Here is a 16,026-nt window from a genome sequence, read left to right as displayed (position 1 = left end):
AAGATAAGATAAGATAAGATAAGATAAGATAAGATAAGATAAGATAAGATAAGATAAGATAAGATAAGATAAGATAAGATAAGATAAGATAAGATAAGATAAGATAAGATAAGATAAGATATGATAAGATAAGATAAGATAAGATAAGATAAGATAAGATGTTATTCCTTCAGCGTAGGATGTTTATGGGTTTGGTTAAGCAATAAAAAAAAATTATATTTTATCTATGCTTTTTCTGTATTATTTGTATTACTTTAGTTTTAATATATCTCGTAGGTTTTTTTGTTAGTTCCTGTACACTGCGCAATATGTTCCGATAATCATCTCCGGTCTCAGATTAATTTCTGCACTGGTTGTTCGCACTGAACCAATATTACGAGGTATGATTGTATCGGTATTGAAAGACGATCGTATTGTTATATACATATATAGATACAGCTATGTTTATTTATTTATTTTTTATTGTGTAGATGGGCCAACCCCACCTGGTGTTAAGTGGTTACCGGAGCCCATAGACATTTACAACATAAATGCCGCCACCCACCTTGAGATATGAGTTCTAAGGTCTCAGTACAGTTACAACGGCTGCCCCACCCTTCAAACCAAAATGCATTACTGCTTCACGGCAGAAATAGGCTGGGTAGTGGTATCTACCCGTGCTGTCTCACAAGAGGTCTTACCACCAGTAATTACCCAAATTATAACTTTGCGGGTTTGATTTTTATCACACGATGTTATTCCTTCACCGTGGAAGTCAATCGTGAACATTTGTTAAGTACGTACTCCATTAGAAAAATTGGTACCCGCCTGAATCACTAGTTACGAATGCACCGGACGTCTTATCCTTTAGGCCGCGACGACTTTTTAGTATAAGTATTTTTGTTAATGTATTCTTTTTCATTGAATTTCTATAATACTGTCGCCTATCCAATGATGGAACAACACTATTTTTAGTTTAGGCATTGGAGCGCGAAATAATCAGAACGAGTGCAGTCTTGTTTCACATGTCGCACTTAAAATTTTCAGCCAGGATACCATTTACGGAGTCTCTTCTAGACCTGGTTTTTTTTCCAAAATTGTTGTTAGAGCTCATATTTATAGTAGCACAAATGATTATTCGCGAACAAAGTTCCGAGTGCTCTCATCGTAGTCTGTTCTGTAACTTCGTCTGATTGAATCCCTTGAGATTTATGATTCTAGTCTTACAAACTCTCAAATATCACATTCGAAATACAAAACAAACTTAAACGTCTGTTGGGGCGGGTTTTCGGTGAAATTTACAGGCAAGTAACAATTAATACCGTACAAGTTACGGAGACCTAAATTCAAGGTCCAAATTCTATTCCGCGTCCCGACTTATGAGCGCTTAGTTTAATACAATATGAAGTTCGCTTTTAAACTTGCACGAAACTCTAATGGCTGAGAGGCAGAACGCATTATGTACGAGGGAACACGGAAAGGCTTTTAGTTTACTTAAATGAGAACTAAGTGCAGTATTGTGATCAGTGAAAATTTATTGAAAGTTTGAACAAATTATGCTTGATTCAGTAGAAACTTTCTGTAGGGAAATTCTGTTTAACGGTAGGCAGTGGTTTAGCTCTGCCCCTGGCATTGCTGAAGTCCATGGGTGACAGTAGCCCCTCACCATCAGGTAGGCCGTATGCTCGTCTGTCAACAAAGGCAATCAAAAAATAAAGAGCTTTAATATTCGGCTGCTATGTATGCGGAACCGGTTCGAATAAATTGCGATTAACAAAAACTACACCGTACATTTTTACTAAATTACCATGCTGTTTCAATTAATACATAAGTTCAATTATTTATTATAATAAAATACGACTTGTTTTACGCATTCCGCTGTTTAAGAGTAAAACATGATCCACAAATGACAAAAGGTACAGAATGTTAAAATTAATTAGAATAAATTTTAAATTAATAAATGCTATGCTGAAAATTAAATATTAGATGATATCATAGAGCATAATTTGCAATGCACCCTGCTCATCGTTCTCGTCGAAACCGTCACCTGCGACGAAGGGCTCGGCGAGTAAATTGATACACACAGCCCACTGAGTTTCTCACCGGATCTTCTCAGTGGGTCGCGTTTCCGATCCGGTGGTAGATTCTGCGAAGCACGGCTCTTGCTAGGATTCGTGTTAGCAACATCGTCAGGTTTGAGCCCCGTGAGCTCAAGTATTAGCAGCAAAAAAAAAGCAATGTGGGGGACATGTATACTTTATCACCGAATAACATTAGTTCTAGAAAAATATTGTTGAAACATAATTCAAAGCCTGGGTGAACTATTCATGCGTAAACTAATTTGTTTATTAAAAAAATATTTTTTTAATATAAAGATTTTTCTTCAGATTTCGAAGAGTCATTGACATAATTAAAACTGCTTCTACACGGAAGAATGACCGTTACCACTAAACTTGCTAAGTATTCGAAGCGTTGGAAATAATAATTACATTATGAAAATAAAAGGGCCTACTGGAAGAGATTTCAACATGAAATAAGTAGTGCCCTTGTACTCTGTATCCTTATTGTCGTGTTTTTTCTAACAGCTGTGTGTACAAAATATATTAAAATTAAAAATAAAATAAAAACTCTGAATTAAACAAATTAAAAAAGGGCTTTAATTATATTATTATTTTTATTCAGCTCTAGCGATTAGTATTAGCTTCATTATGCGAATATAAGCATTTGCGACCGGGTTTTAAAATTGCAAAAATAAGTTCTTCAAATTTGAATTTCCTTCACTAACGTAATATACTGAGATACAACTGAGTAAATAAACAGTTTCTGAGGCACAAGACATGTCGTATAAAATGCGGGATGGTTGTTCGCACCTCAGACTCATGTAATTGACGAGACACCGCCAGAGATCTAGATGTTTTTACATCCAGTTTCATATCTAGATGTCTTTTTCTGTAATATAAAAGAGATATTTTCTACATATTTTGATTCTTCTAAGCAGTCAAGATCACTATAAATTTGGTGCTCGTTTACACGTGTCATGGGTATGGAATATGAGGTTGGCGTCGTGATAATCTATGCCAATCTTAAAACGCTTGGAGTTAATTGCATTCTTACCTACGGTACCATATAAGTTATTAAATCGAATCCAATTTAAGATAAATCCAATTTGAGTGTTATATCCAGTAATCGATCGAACTAAAACTTTCTAGAAACATTACTTACTTATATTACTTCTCTTCAATTATATGTTATCACCTATTCGGTATGTTAGTCGTAAGGTATAGTCTTCGATGAATTCAAGATGTCCGTGTTATTCGCATTCACTCACGACCCCGACAACGAAGCTCATATTAAGTAATATGTGATAGAAATTCTTGAATACTTTGGCCACATTGCAAGGAAAGACAGTGACAACTTGGAGAAATTGGTGGTCACTGGAAAGGTCGAGGGCAAGCGACCAAGAGGCAGGAATACGACCCGTTGGACGGACCAGATTCGTGCAGCCCTTGATACCACAGTGCACGATGCTCTGCACTCAGCTGCAGATAGGAACAGATGGCGGTGCATTATAAAAACAAACTGTTTCAAGGCCATGACCACGACCCTCAGTAATGAGGAAACCGACGCAAGGAGGAGGAGGAGAGAAAGAATAACGATTTTTAGTGCCTAAAGAGATACTGACACTGAAAACGGATTATGGGAATCAACAATCTCAAGAACATAGCCTAGCCTCTAATATCTTTTATCAAATCTCATTTGAAGAAAAACATACTGTGGCATGGGGAATGAAAACAAGGGGAAGCATATAAATTGCATCTAGTTTTGAACTATAAATGATATACTGAAACGCATTGGCGAACGTCCCCTAACTTCATAGATACGAACTACACTTTAAGAATGCGGACGGTTATATTATTATGTAGGGATCTAAATGAAAGTAACTGGTATTTAAAAACCCCGGCCTAGAGATGGCAATAGAATTCAAAATTCACTATCCTAGTTTGACCTAGTGGAGAATATATACATAATTTTGCTCAATCTAAGCGGATATCTCTGGTTACATAGTTGTCGGGTCTATTGTAATTTCCTAGTTGTTTGTAACTTCAAACACACTTAATGACTCAGCAACATGTGTTATTTGTAACGGGATCGTCCCTTTTCGATGGTGTTGAGTGCTGGACATATTATTATAATATGATTACATACATCACAAGTTTATCGACTAAATAATAGCGATCTCGGAGAACGTATGTTGTTTTGGGTATACTGAAATGTTTGCTGAACAGAATCTGTGATCGGTTCTGTGAATATCGAAGATTTAAGCTCGTTCGTTGAATGGATTCTCATCCTTCTTTTCGTACGTTGTTAGTATTGTATCTACTTATATATATTAATACGTGAAGCAAAAACTTTATATCCCTTTTTACGAAAATTGCGCGGACGGAGGAGTATGAAATTTTCCACACTTATAGAGAATATAGAGAAGAAGTGCGCAATGCTAATTTTTTTTTTTAAATAATGCATAAAAGATACATTAAATCAATAAAGAAAACATTACACACACTACATACCATGTATTTGACGCACACACGCATGCATACTATTTATTGACAAACTTTTGTTCTTGGCGTCTGTTGTCAATTTGAGAATAGATTAAATGAGTCGACTATTATCAAAGCCGGCAATGTGACTTTTGGACAATTATTGGTAAATCAGAAAAACTAATTATTGACTTTGTATTCCATTGGCAGTCACAAAACTCTTCTGAACGACATCTTAGATAAATAACAGGTTAAGTATTAACCTTTATTTAATGCAGGTTTTGAACCGTATTCTTTACGTAGGAGACGATTATATTCAAATCAATTCCTTCCGTAGGAGACGATTATATTCAAATCAATTTGTATTGACATATCAATAACATTTTTTTGTCCAAATGCACAGATTGCCACCTTTGATAATAGACGACTCAAATAGTGTTTGCCTTTGTTAATATTTTTTATAGTGTAGTCTTGGCGAAATTGGTGATTATAGAAGTATAAAATACAATCATAATAGTGTACAAACTTACAATTTCAATTAATTATAGTCGAATTTCGGCTACTGCGGGACCTCTAGTAATAGTAAAAATGTGCTTCGAATTCTCGATAACTACAAATCCTGCAATTGTAAATAGAGAGTCAAACTTCTATCCGCCGAACTCATCGTCATGTTGGCATTGTCGAACGGCTTGGCTCTTCAAATACTTTTTTTTTTTTTTTTTTTTTTTTCGGGTAGAGGGCCGAACCTCCTACGAGGTCCCCGCGCAAAAGGGGCGCGCGGGGTATGTGAGACTCAACGATCTGCATGGTGTTGTGAGCAGACCGCGGGCCCAAGGATTTTAGAGCCCACCCACTAAACGACTCCTCTGCACTCTTACACCCGACGTCCGATCCCCTCCGAGGTCAGAACCCGGATGAGGTAGGGGGGCTACCGCGGTCAACACTACAACCAGACGGCGCGGCTCACCCCAAGGACGCCCAGCCGACGGAGCCTTCGAGGCGAATCGAAGGCTCTGAAACGTCGGCCGTCTCGGTACGGCAGCCCGTCGGGCCGCCCAGACGGTGCCGCTGGTGTCCCGGAATACCCCGCTGGACCAGAACCAGCCTGCCGGGTCGGGACGCGATACACCGTCGACCGGTCGCTCTAATCACTCCACGGCGGCGCGCTAGAGTGCTGGTAGCGCGCCGCGCGGCCTCACCCCCTCAGGTCGCCCCTTGACCTTCACCGGGGGGAGGCCGCCACCTACAGGGGCCGGGACATACGGGCGTATTCCCGCCTCCGGCCCCCGGCTCGACGGCGACGGATCGGTGCGGAAAGGGAAGAGTTCTCCCTCTCTCGCTCCGCCGCCTCCTTCTGCGAGATGGTGGACTCGCAGAAGTCGAGCATCGCCTTCCAGGACGCGTCGCTGCCGAGCATCGTAGCCACGACGCGCGGCAGCGAGAGGTCCTCTCCTATGACCGCGACGAGGGCGGCGCGTTGCTCGTCGAATCCAGAGCAACGCGCCAGCGTGTGTTCCGCTGTGTCTTCCTCGTCGCGGTCCGCGCAGTGGTGGCACTGCGCCGTCGGTTCCCTTCCGGCTATCTTGTGCAAGTACCGGCCGAAACAACCATGGCCGGTAAGCATCTGCGTTAGCCGGAAGGTGAGGCATCCGCGGTCGCGGCCCACCCAGTCCGCGAGAACCGGGCGGACCGCCTCGACGGTACGGAGGCCGGCCGACGGGTCCGCCAAGCGGCGAGACCACGCCTCCAGCACGGACCGCCGAGATTGGAGCCTCCGCGCTCGAACTACACCTTCGCCGGGGCGCCCTTCCCCCCTAGAGCGGAGGTCGCTACGCCACCTGTAATCGGCAGCGAGCGCCTCCGCCTCCAGGTTCCAGGGTGGCGCCCCGGCGAGGCTCTTCAAATACTCTATAAACCTTTTTTTTTAGATAAAAGAACGATGAGCGACCGTGATAGCCTAAACCGACACAGCTCGAATCTTTATAAACACGAAGAACATAATATTCTTTTATAACATACAAGCGGAAATAGCAAATAAACAAACACATGAAATCCCACTATATTCACTTAGCTCGAGACAATAAAAAGCCCTACCCAATTTTATCAGAAAATATTTTCCTTATCGCACCATTTCTGAAACTCATTTAAAGCACGATTCTTGCGTAATGAAATTCCGTCTGGTTCATAAAGACTGGTGGGAACCCTTTATTCTGAGGCTCCAGGTGTCTGCCCTTAACGTATGGTCCAAATTATAAGTGATTTCAAAATCAGAAAACTGTTCCGTGCTCTACCGATTGCCAGACCACGTAGAGATTTACAATTCGAAGAAACTCTATAGAAATAAGTAACAATAGGCTAATAATGAACTTTTGAAACTAAATCCCTATAAAAGTAAAAAGGGTTTTAATGAAACCGTTTGGCTAAAACAATTGAAGCAACTTTTTTAACGTAAATATGTAATCGCGTGGTGCAACTTTATTTAATAGTGTCAAAAATTATCTATTCCTATGTTATACTGTCTAGTATACGTGAATAAATATGTAGGTATGTACGAAAAAGTCATAAAAGGTATCAACGTCAAAAGAATACTAAGGCTATATGAATAATCATTACATAGTATAAAACAAAGTCGCTTTCTCTGTCCCTATATCCCTATGTATGCTTAAATCTTTAAAACTACGCAACGGATTTTGATGCGGTTTTTTATAGATAGAATGATTGAAGAGGAAGGTTTATGTGTATAATAACGTCCATTAAATAGTGGAGAAATCAATAATAAATTACAGCTTCCGAAGCGAAGCGAGCGAAGTGCACGGCTAACCAAGTTTAGCCATGCACCATATGACCCAAAAATGCTTAATGTCATTCCATGTGTTTTAAAACTCATTGGATAGTTCTAATTTACCATATTTTTGGTATATAGGCCGGATAATAAAACGCTACATTTCAATACTTGGACGGTGTAAAGGCAAACGATTATTTAACTCGGATGCTTTTAAGCGCATTTTCGTTTTCTTCGTAATAATTGCACTGAGATCTGAAAACTTTTAAATGATATGATTCTGAAGTGCTACGTCCGCGAATCGAATGAAAAGTCCGTCTTCATTTTCTTACATTTTCTCGTTTCAATAGTGCTCAGTTTCTCCAGTTAAGAATTTCGCTTCAAACATTAATTTGTTTTATTTTTATTCAAACACCTTGATACTTGAACATTCGACTAATCGATCAAATATATATCAGTTCGATCGAAGATAGATTTTTAGAACTTTTCTATAATGATGAGTTAAGTAAAATTATGATCATAGAATTGCTGTGCCGCTCTTTTTTTTATATATATTTTTTTATTGCCCTTTTAGGCAGATGAGCATACGGCCCACCTGATGGTGAGTGGTTACCGTCGCCCATGCAATTCAGCAATGCCAGGGCCAGAGCCAAGCCGCTGCCTACCGCTAAATACTCTCCACAAGCCTCGTTTGAAGAAGGGCATGTCATAGCGCTCGGGAAACACCGTGGAGGGGAGCTCATTCCATAGCCGGATGGTACGTGGCAAAAAAGACCTCTGGAAACGCACTGTGGATGACCGCAGTGGCTCCAGGTAGTATGGATGAACTCTACTCCGGTGGCGGGCGGTGCGATGCTAAAAACGAGATGCCGGTATCATCTCGAACAATTCCTCAGAGCACTCCCCAAACGCTCTTGCGTACCCTATCTTGTTGGTGACAGATCGCATGCACTTCGGCCATATTAATTCTCGTTGACATAGTTGTAAGTGATGACCGCTGTTGGTAAGACCTTGAGCTCACCTCGTTATCGGGCGAGCTCCTTGCAACGTTCATTATCGAAGGCGCAAACGTAAATGAATGCCCCTCGCCGTTTGGGTCATCGTCTTGCTTTTACCTCCTACTTAATTGAATATGCAATTTCGGAAAGGGCACATGTCGCATATTTTGTCAAATAAGTTTTTTCATATGCATGTAGTTTTGAGGCTTACCTACACCCATTTTATAATAACTAGAGGTCCCGCAGTAGTCGAAATTCGACTATAATTAATTGGAATTGTAAGTTTGTACACTATTATGATTATATTTTATACTTCTATTATCACAAATTTCGCCAAGGCTACACTATAAAAAATATTAATAAAGACAAACAATATTTAATCTATTCTCAATTTGACCACAGACGTCAAGAACAAAAGTTTGACAATAAATAGTATGCGTGCGTGTGTGCGTCAAATACATGGTATGTAGTGTGCGTAATGTTTTTTTATTGATTTAATGTATCTTTTACGCATTACTTTAAAAAAATATTAGCATTGTGCACTTCTTCTCTATATTCTCTATAAGTGTGGAAAATTTCATACTTCTCCGTTCGTATATCTCAAAAGTTAATATTTTAAATGTTACACTGCCTTAGAAAATAAGCAGTTTTTTTTTCATTTCCTGAACATTTTACATTTTCAGAGATGTGCCCTTTTCGAAATTGCATATACAATTACATTTGACTCTTCAGTCTAACTGTATCTTAGATACTCGGTCACCGCGTTTTCGGTCACCGAACTAGAATTCTGAGAAGCAGCTCCCCAATATATACTACTTACTACCAGCAGTATAATGGATCCGTAAAGATCTTATTAATTGCTAAACAACAAAGTGCTTGGTGCAGTGTGATTGATAAATACATAATGCTTGATTACGTCACCGCCCAGACCAATTAATGTAAAAGAGAAGACGAAATATTAAACCAATATCAAACTGCTACCAATTTATAATATACAGGTTTATTTCGATGGTTTTTAGTCTAAAGAATATGTTAATGTTACACAGTTAAACGCCAAACAAAAAAACATGCTTATTGATTTAACGAAATACGGTTTTGCTTAATAAACATCTTCTCAGTGGGTCGCGTTTCCGATCCGGTGGTAGAATCTGCAAAGTACTGCTCTTGGTATGGTCAGTGTTAGCTGTTGCTAACACAACAAAAAAAAAAACTTAATAAAGTATATGTTTCTTTTTCCTACCTATGCTGATAGCCGTGAGAGGCTATTTCAGCTTCTCCTTGACGTGTAGGTGAGCTCACGGGGCTCAAACCAGAGTGTTAAAACTGGCCCTAGCAAGAGCAGTGCTTCGCAGAATCTACTACCGGATCGGAAACGCATAGTATTAAAAATACTAACCGCATACACAAAAGCAACACGGAAACTCTCCAAAGCTTATTCTCTGTTATTATCACAGCCCGGCGTGTCCCGTGTTTGAATAATTAAAATAAATAAATAACGCTTCCCCAATGAAAACGATATAATTGGGAAAACATGTAAAAACGAGAAATGTGCCATCAAACGGATTTATGTCGATTGTAACGAAGCGCTAATGGCTTTAAAAACCTAAATTTATGTTACTTATAGCATCATGTTAATGTTTTTGGAACGAAGTTCCTTACGGCAAGCTTGGAGGGGATAGGGATTTTGCTGCGCGACCGAACTGAAAAAAATGTGATAGTAAAACCGTAAGAAAAAATCCGTGGAAAAAAGTGCGTGGAATAAAACCGTTAAATGAGACGTGCGCAGGCGCGACAGTCGTATACACAAGCGAGTAGTGTATAATACCTTTCTCTTTCTCCCTCTTTCTTTTCGCTCTCTCATCCATTCTCTTTCTATTTTAAGTAATTTATTATTTTTCCTAAAATACTGAATTTCCTAAATACTTTCTTGTACTTAAATAAAAACTAATCAACAAAATTTAAGAGAAAAATCAAGAAAACCTACATAAAATTGAGCACGATTTTTTTTGCAATTTGTGTCGATTCCACATTAGCCGAAGGAACTTCGTTCCTACCTGGTGTCCCACGACACCACATATCATTTTAATTATATTATTATTATAGTTATATTTACACGGATTATAAGAAAATGCTTTAAAATAAGTTAATACAAAGAAATGTAATTGTTCAGAAGAACAATCCATAAATTGGGAACGAAACGGTATCTATTGGAACTGTGTCTAAAAACGAAGATGAATTAATTTTGCTACTTGACTACAACATGACGGATTAAAGCACTTTACTACAACATAACATAGGAGTACTAAAATAAAACTCATTCGATAAAATTTATTCTATTATTTTTGTTTTGCATTGCAAATGTAAGAACATAATCTAGCAAAGTCAGGGACTGTTTTCATTGCCTCGTTCGTCAAGCGAGAGATAAGCTATCTAACTACACATTAAGCACCTGTCCAAGGATCGATTACCGATCAAATCAAATCAAAAAATTTTTATTCAACATAAATGAAAGTACATACTTGTTGAACGTCAAAAAGAACTACCGCCAATTCACAAATAAACTAGCCTCCGTCCTCAGAAGAACTGGCAAGAAACTCAGCGGGCATTTTTTTTTATATATATTTTTTTAAATATTTATTTTTACAATGAGATATTCATTTTTAAAATGAGAAAATCGAATCGATCGAAGTGAATACCTTCCCAGAGCTATGTATGTATGTAAATAATTATGTACTAATTATTTTATCTTATGAACCTTCGGCACTCATAACACGGGATAAATTGCTAACTAGGGTTGAGATAATAAATAAATAAAACCACGACTCTGAGTACTCTCCGAAATGTTCTTAAAATTATATTAAACGTCTACTCATATGTTTTATTCGTGGCACCTTAAGACGTTATTAGCTCGTAAGCCTCTTTCCCTATCTCGGTGCTTAGAGGCAGCTCCCAAAAGCGCCCCGAATGATGCCACAAATTTTCATAATACAACGAAATAATATTAGTACGCAACGTACCTGAGTTGAAACCGATATGCCCGAGCTGCTGGCAGCGCCACCTGTTGAGAAAACACCAATTAATATTATGAGTAAAACTCTGAAGTTGGCCTTAATTTGTAATTTTTTTTTATTGTTTAATAGTTGAGCTGTTTTTAATCAACGAGGGAGCTTATTAGTACTTTATCTGTATCCTCGCAAATAGGTGAACAGGTTTCAACGCACCTTTCAATGGAAAGTTAGTTTTATCGGGATAGTCTAAATTGATAGGTGTTGAATTGATAGGATTGTCTAAATTGATAGGATCCTGAGCCCACATATTCGAAGTTTTTTTCCCTACCTATGCTAATAGCCTTGAGAGGCTGGCTATTTCAGCTTCTTGACGTGTAAGTGAGGTAACGGGGCTCAAACCGGAGTGTTGCTAACACTGGCCCTAGCAAGAGCAGTGCTTCGTAGAATCTACCACCGGATCGGAAACGCGACTCACTGAGAAGATCCGGCGAGAAACTCAGCTTGCTGTATCTATGGGTTCGTGGGTATCACCACCCTGTCTTTTTTTGCCGTGAAGTAGTAATGCGTTTAATTTTGAAGGGTGGGGCAACCGTTGTACTAAGTCACAGGCTAAGACTTACAGCTCATGTTTTATGGTGGGTGGTAGTTGTTGTTGATCGCTGTTGGCTCTGATAACCACTTAAAAATAAGTAAAATGTAAACTTAGCCAACGATCTAAGCAAGAAAAAAAAACGGCCGCTGTGTAACATAATTGAAAATTCAACTGCACGTTTCAAGATGTGGTTCTCATGTTATGATGTTTTGTCGCTTAGCACTAGGGGAGCCGACTTCCGATGATGAAAATAACAAAATGCACGTATTCCCAACAATATGTACAAAATATAAAGAATATATACATAGAATGCATAGTTAAGTACCGGTATACCCTTCAAATACCAAGAAGTTATTCGATATTTTAACTTAATTATATTAATACCATATCAAAAATATCCGAATAACTTCAGATTATTAATTTTACGGTTAATCGACGAAATCTAAATTTTATTTTAATGAAAAATTACCACAGTCTTAACGGAATGTAGAATTACTTGAACCTAGTTTTATTGGTAGCAATTAAACGGAATTGACGACAAACGATAACTACAGCAACAGTTAACTGGTCAAGGGTAACAAAGATATGAGCGTTTGAAATTTTAAAAAAATATGCCACATAATCTCTGCCAGAGTCCCAAGAAAACGGCAGAAGGCCTTATACCGGGCTAGCATTATCCGTCCAAGCTAATATAAAATCAAGTACAATGATTTAAGTAAGCTAAATTCAAAAGGATCAAAATCCAAATCAGGCAGATGTGCTTTGTGATGGAAAACAACATAATGAACTTTAATCCTGCCATACGATAACCTTTTAATCCTTGAACCGAACGAAGTAAATATACCAGTATTTTAAAATAGCAATGGACGTTTAATGGAAACAATAGAGACGACAGTCAGGCCTGACTCTAGCTGTTCGAATTGGATTACCGACGGATTTACAGCGCACCCGATAAAACATATAGGATTGGAAAAGTAAGCTTCCATATGTACAGTCATAGAGCTCAACGATATGAAAGCTGATATACGTACGAGTTTGGCTGCGTTAAATCTATACCAGATCTTTAATAGACAAAAGTGATTTCATTGGCCAAAACGATTAAAACAGACCAAATGGTGCTCCAAGATTTAAGCGAAAGTGCCGCTTTACGACACAATTGAGAAATCGGCCTCATGTCTCACGTTTTGTGTATCAACTCCAGTGACCACTTAATACATTGGGCCTTGGGATTTCCCAACCTTTTAAGTAAACTAAAAGAGGACAGTTGGATATAATTCACCTCGAATCTACAACCTATTATAGTATATTCTTCGATTTTTACGAGTCGGAGACATAATTAAAATTACTGTTAAAGTTTAATCTCGCCTTTTTTTATTTTCATTATGTTATTTCAAACGTTTCCTTTTGTTTTAGCAATGAGAGTTAGTGTCACTACAAATACATCATTACTATAAGTTAGCATTATAGTTATAAACAAGTTAGAAATTTATAACAGAACTAAAGAGACTTCAATAGTTTGAAACTTAATCCATTCCGGATTTAAATTTACACTACACTAAATCCTGTTCGCTTGGGGCGCTATAACTTATCCCGGATACTGGGGGTTAAATTCTACAGAATTAACTATAAGTTGCTCACAGCCTAGTCATTTATTAAATTTTTCTAGTTATATTTTTTATATTTTTTTAGTTTTTTTTTCTATATGCGTTATATTAATGTGACAGTTGACAAACTGTACATTCATTATTTTTAATGGCTTCAAAGAAGCCCTCGATCGATCCGATGTCAAAATGAAACGAGACGCCAAATTTTAAGTTTTTTTTTTTTTATTGACACTTTTTTTAAATCTTAAATGAAATGCTTTAACAAAGAAATAGAATTGAAACACAAATGTTGCATCCCGAAGCTCTTGACGAAATCAATTTAAAACGTTCTACAAAGGAATAAATGAAGCTGTCAAGGACAATTAAGGCTTGGAAGGGCGAACCCTTTTTTGTGATTTTTTATTCACTCTGAAAGGCACGGGATTGAGTGAGCACTGAATATCTTTATTAATAAATTTAGTATCAAAGTCACTCAGAGAGATATTGTCTAGTAGGGTTTAGCCATTAAATAGAAATGACTGTATCAAAAATACCAAATAGTATTACTTTGGTGGAAGCCAAAATTTTGCTATTAGAATTTCTTGTAATATATTAATTGTCTCGTTAAATTATAACTTGACAATTATTAGTAAGTAACAAGTGCATGTTTTCTAGGTATTTTAACACTTAGACGGGTGAATGAGCTCAAGACCCATTTGTTAGTACCGGAGCTCTTAGCAAAGCGTGAATTCCACCATCCACCACTTTTTTTGCCTACCTATTGCTAAACTCGAGAGACAATGCTAACTTCACCGAACCTGTAGATGAGGTCACGGGACTCAACCTGGGAGATTTTGCTAACATCTGCCCTAGTAAGAAAAATGTTTGGTTGAATCTACCAGCAGAATCTTGCTTAACTACCTTATACAATAATTATGGGTAGAGATAGGGTACTGCTATTCTAGGCCTCATATTTTTAAGGTTTTTGTTTACTTACTTTCACGTTATTATATTTATTTCATTATAAAAGTTTCATTATTTTTCGTTGTTCGTGCTCCGATATTACTGTCATGTTTATATTTCAGATATTTTTTTATTATAGATTCAAATAAAATCTGGCATTAAACTAACAGCAAAAATCTATGCGATTCTCTAAGTCATTTTTTTATTGCTTACTTGGTTGTATGAGCTCACAGCCCACTGGTGTTAAATGGTTACTGAAACCCATAGACATCTACAACGTAAATGCGCCACCCACCTTGAAATATAAGATCTAAGGTCTCAGTATAGTTACAACGGCTGCCCTACCTTTCAACCCGAAACGCATTACTGCTTCACGGCAGAAATATTTTACACTAGTTGCCCCGGCGAACTTTGTACCGCCTTAGAAGCAATAAATAAACAGACTTTTGAGTTTATCAAGGTCAATTTTTATTTGGATAATTAATGTAAATTAAAAAAGCAAGCATTTTAATGATTCTTTATTGGCCATGTATTTTTGTTGTTATTATTATTATTATTATCTTCAGTCCCTTCACTCGCAATGTCTCGAATCCTAGTTGCATTACGGCTTCGTCGGGAAAGATTTGATCGTATTGGTCGCGCCATGACTTTCTTAATGATTAATCATCTCGGCACAATAAGCTAATAGAAACTCGAAACAAACACATCAACCGGTCAACTTCAAAATTGTATTATAATTAACCATAGACTACACTACGTTTAGTTGTCAGTTACGTTTTGTTATTCCATATCAGTTGCATTTTGTTATACCACGTTTTATGTCACGTCCAACGGGAACGTGATAAAAAGTATCCTATGTCCTTCTTCTGGTTCTAAGCTACCTCCCCACCAATTCTCATCCTAATCAGCTCAGCCGTTTTTGAGTTATAAATGGTGTAACACGACTTTCTTTTATATATATAGATTACAAAAAGTGGATTCTTCTAGGCCGCTTTTGCTGAACTTTAACATCTATCATCATCACCAATGGTGATGCCAACACATCGACTACCATAAAAAAGTAACTAAGTTATCCAAAATTATTTAGAGTCGAAGCTTAGCGAACTGCAAGATTATGGCTGGTTTATTAAATTTCTCCTCAACTCAAGGGCCTACGTAAACCCTTATAAATTCCAGTCGAGTGAAACTTCTTTTGATAAACTTATTCAGTGAACCATTTATTCAATATGTTTGATTGGTCTACAGTCGAACAGAGTTTAGATTTGAATAGTTCCTGAATCTCTTTTTTATTGTCATTTTAAAATAAAATCACTCCATCTCCTCCAATGGATGATATAGAATTAACTAAGGGATTCATCGGAGAATTTTATTGCTTAAATAATCAAGCTACCTTATAGCCTACTTTATGGTAAGTGGTTACCAGAGTCCATAGATATCCCAATTTGTATACCGCCACTAACTTTCAGTTGTTGTTCAGTTCTCTGAGGTATTGTTTGAGATGATACCATCATCTCGTTTTTATCATCGCACCGCCCGCCACTGGAGTAGAATTCATCCATACTAGCTGGAGCCACTGCGGT

The 16,026-nt window shown here is 37.8% G+C and overlaps 1 protein-coding gene across 3 annotated transcripts in view; it reads right to left on the bottom strand.

The window, feature by feature from the left end:
• Positions 1 to 16,026, bottom strand: part of LOC101741769 (uncharacterized) — a 143,786-nt gene that overhangs the window by 53,923 nt on the left and 73,837 nt on the right. For all 3 annotated transcript variants that reach the window (XM_062675365.1, XM_062675361.1, XM_062675372.1), the window contains exon 2: positions 11,318 to 11,358. The gene's annotated coding sequence lies outside the window, so the exon portion shown is untranslated. The remainder of the gene's footprint in view (positions 1 to 11,317; positions 11,359 to 16,026) is intronic.

Source organism: Bombyx mori, chromosome 3, assembly GCF_030269925.1.
Source record: "Bombyx mori chromosome 3, ASM3026992v2".
Classification (NCBI taxonomy): domain Eukaryota; kingdom Metazoa; phylum Arthropoda; class Insecta; order Lepidoptera; family Bombycidae; genus Bombyx; species Bombyx mori.
This window is presented reverse-complemented; position numbering and strand designations above follow the sequence as displayed.